Source organism: Pagrus major, chromosome 12 (assembly GCF_040436345.1).
Source record: "Pagrus major chromosome 12, Pma_NU_1.0".
NCBI lineage: Eukaryota > Metazoa > Chordata > Actinopteri > Spariformes > Sparidae > Pagrus > Pagrus major.
Window position 1 is genome coordinate 1,323,922 of NC_133226.1, and position 4,139 is coordinate 1,328,060.

General features: G+C 37.8%; 1 long non-coding RNA gene across 1 annotated transcript; it reads left to right on the forward strand.

Moving 5' to 3' along the window:
• Positions 1–461: 461 nt before the first annotated feature.
• Positions 462–1,925, forward strand: LOC141005493 (uncharacterized). The gene is made up of 4 exons (XR_012179871.1): positions 462–562; positions 647–791; positions 936–1,062; positions 1,193–1,925. It is a non-coding gene; the product is annotated as an uncharacterized lncRNA (long non-coding RNA).
• The last annotated feature ends 2,214 nt before the right edge of the window (positions 1,926–4,139 follow it).

Genomic DNA, 4,139 nt, shown 5'->3' on the forward strand with positions numbered 1-4,139 from the left:
CTAAATTTGGATTATTTGGAGTTCTTGACTCGCCATCAACTCATCCTCTTTGAATCATTCTCTGAACAGATAGGTGGTGTGTCAGAAATTACCGAAGCTCTACAAGACCTCCATCATGCTGTTCAGTGGGAAAACAATGTCAGCTCTATACCCATTGTGGAACTGGAGATGGAAATTGGTCCAGGTTCTGGTCACCCCAAAATTGTAGTAGAGAGAGAAAAACTGAAAAGTCTGCTGGACACACATCTGCCAGTCTCCTGCATTGCAAAATGCCTTGGTGTTTCAAGAAGAACGCTTTACAGAAGAATGCAAGAATTTGGCTTGTCTGTAAGAGGATCATACAGCACTCATCAGCAGGGTGAGTGCTCTTTTGGCATTGTTAAATATGAATTATTTCACAATTATTGTTAATACCTATTGTATGATTTGCTTCATCTCTTCATTGCACATTTCAGGTCAAAGATTCCACAGATGTTCAGTCTCTGATGATGTATGCTGATGAAATTGTCAGCTGTGGATACACCAGCCAGATCAAACTGGACAGCAAGGAAAGCATCATTCGGTAAGTGTTTTAAAACAATATTAACATATTATATTAACTTTTCAAACTAGTATTGATTTTCTTTTTTTGTGCTTTTCTTCAAAGAGCAATTGTCCTACATTCTACAACAAGACTGATTCCAATGCTGCAGCAACTGAGAAAGGGCATGGAACTGTATGGCCTGGTGGACCAGATGACGTCAAACCCTGCAGCTTGCCACTCCTTGTTTGTTCCTGGGAAGATCACCAAAGTAAATATTTTAACTGCTACTTATTTTGTTCTTGCATGCATTATTTTTTGTTCTGTATTGCAATCTCCATTTTGTAGGTCATTAATAGCCTGAGTTTGTACATTTAAAGATATTTAGCCAAATCTGCATTCGCTCTCTTTATAGCCTGATGCTGACTTCATGATGATGAACTGCCAGCCACATTACAGTGAAAAGGGCACATCTAAGGAAAGAGCTGAGAGGAAGATTATCAACTTCCTCCAAGATTTCTTAGAAGAGCTTGAAATGCCAGGTATGATGTACTGTATAGTATACACATAGCATCATTTAATGTACCAAGCACATGTTCTTGGATTTTGTTTTAAAACTCAGTTTAAACTGTTCCTTAAATTCATGTTATTTGAAAAATATATTAATCACAGATGGGGAGACAGACAGTGCAGCTGGTGACACAGAACCTCTTGCAGTGCCACATGTGCTCCAGTGGATGACCGGGCAATCCCACATCTCCATCCTCCCTGATGAAAAGAGTCATTTCAAAATAACATGCAACTTTGACCATGAATGCAGGGAAAGGCTTGGAGACCACTCGGTTTGTTACCCAATAGTGAGTGCATGCACTCAGACTGTGACTTTTCCAGTACAGCATCTTAGCACTTACACTGAGTTTAGAAGAATCCTGAGTGAAGCAGTGCGATATGGTGGTGGATTCCACAGAGTTTAACAGCTCGAGCTTTATTCAAAACAAGAAGTTATTAATATGCCAATGGCTGTTCGATCTGAAAACAGACAAGAGTTAAGTTTTGTTCATTCAGTAGTTTAATTTTTTCAATACCTCATACAGGATTTTTTTTTTTATGTATTTGTTGTAAAAGCTTCAGAATGTCTGTAAAACAAGGTTCCTGTAACCGATAATGTGTCTATTCATGTTCTAATGTCAGACACCTTGTGCAAAAAGTGTGTGTACAAGTCACGACCATGTGACTGAGAATGTCCCAGAGGATCAATAGTTCTCTGAAGTTCCTCCAGGGCCTCGTCATCCAGTGGGCATGCGATTTCAGGAACCACAACTGCTCCATTAGAGTCCCCTTGCAGTACGACACTCTCCCAGTCAATGTCTGGGTCTTGAAGTTCCTACAGACCCAGAAAGACCAAAAAAAGTATGTCAAGACTATTATAAAAATATTGCACTGCTGTGTGTATTTTGTTTATAAAAATAAACTATGAATATATATATAATATAAATATATATAATATAAATAAAAATGTATCTGTTTTTACTCAATATAGAAATTAAAACTACTATTATTGAACTGTTGCCAAGGATTTTAAACATGTCATGTGCCTCTCACACACTGTAACCAACAAAGGCATTATGGTTTGTTAGTGAAAATTATCTGCATTGTCTACACAAATGACAAGATCATTAGACATCATAACCATGTTGTCAGGAAATATATTCGCCAGTGTGTTCCACAGTCCAATTGCTTCTGCTAAGTCTGTCAGAAAATGAGATTGGTATCAGCTTACCACACACTTCTCCAACTCACTTTTTTGGCATGTTTTATATCCTTTTATAATGATGTACCTCAAGTCTTTCCCCTTCGTCCAGATCTTGTAGATGTCCCATACACCACAGCTGTTCGGGAGTGAGACCTCCTTCTGACCGCAGAGGATGATTATTCCATCCTCTGATGAAGGTCTCAAGATCAGCCCGGAGTCGAGGGACAAAGATGTAGTGCACACCAAAGAGGTGTACCACATCAGCGATATCGAGCAGACCATCTTCCTCAAGAGAGTGAAGGACATCATGGTACTTGCTAGTGACTGCAACCCAGACGTCACGCCAAAGTCGCTCTATTCTAAAATGATATTTGAATTGGTTGACTTCAATTTATACTGCAATTTGTGCTTTGATTGAACAACAAAACTGCAACAATTACAATAATTAGGTATTCAAAAATTGTAAGATGTACAAACAACTAACCTCTGATTGTGTACGCTCTTTCCAGAGATAAAGCTTGCTCTTCCTGTTCCCCGTGTGGCAAACATGTAATGTGCAATGTCCACATTTTCAACACCCTGATCCCCTCTTACCCTAAGATGAAAAAACATTTTAATAATGAATTTAACAATTAATTTAACAAGGTTTACTTTAACTTTGAGATACAATTAAAGCTCTACATGTTTTCTTTTTTTAAATATGAAATTTAAACACAACCATTTATCCCTGTATGTGTTCGTTTTGGCAGAATACCTGGATGGTAAGCCATGGAGCTGGGTTGATCTCATGAAGAATGAGAATGCAGTTGCTGCTTTGTTATTTGTTGCAGTATTCAAGTACATGATCTGCAATAAAACCACATGGAAAATTTTACATCTGCTTTCAGCTATTCCATCAGACTTATGGCTTACATCTTGTAGTGTGGTATCATACCATAAAAAGAAATATAGGTCTACCCTACACCTTTACACACAGTCACTCAAATAAATTTGATCTGAAATACACACCTATACATCCAGCTGCATCTGAATTGTTAACCTTTGCAAGAAATGCAAGCTTATATTGACATTTTCATACAAAATGCATTTTTTGTTCTAATTAGAATTTAAATACAAGCTACATTAAGCTGATAACATTGAAGATCTCCTTGAATAATTTGTCATTTTTCAAGTTCAATTATCTCCTTAAAATTACATCTACACATTTTCCCTCCTGAAAAATTCCAGAATCAATCAATCAATCTATGAAAATGTTTCATTTCAGAAAAAAAGCCAGTCACTGTTTGTGAAATGGGGGCTTCACATTCCTACATGAAAATCTTATTTTCAATTAGCACAGAGAAACACTTTCAGTAGATCTGAAAGCATCCTTCCACTGACAAACTGCACATACATCATTCTGCACAGTTAAGCTCAAACATATGGCTGTAGGAACAAGAACACATTAATTACCTTCCTTGAATAACCATCCACTCCACCGAACACCACAATATTGTACCTGTTAAAGTAGAGGAAAAAAAGAATATAACTATGACTGTCCTTATAATATGCCACTTACTTCCAACATTCAGTATGTAGATAATTGCATAAACAGTCTATTTTACTATCTTATGAGTTTGTGATTCGTGTCAATGTGGACCAGAGAGAGAGGGCCTCGCACAGCATAACTTCTTCGCACAACACACCCTAGTGCCACGATCCGTGAGAAGATCCCTGCAGCATCAACACGATGCATGGAGGCCATCATTCTCCACCACTGAATGCGGAGCCCCATTGAAACCAAATGTCCTTGAACCATTCGATAACCAGCATTTGGCATCTGACCTTTAATAGCTGAAATAATGTTATCAAGCTCTTCATCAGTCA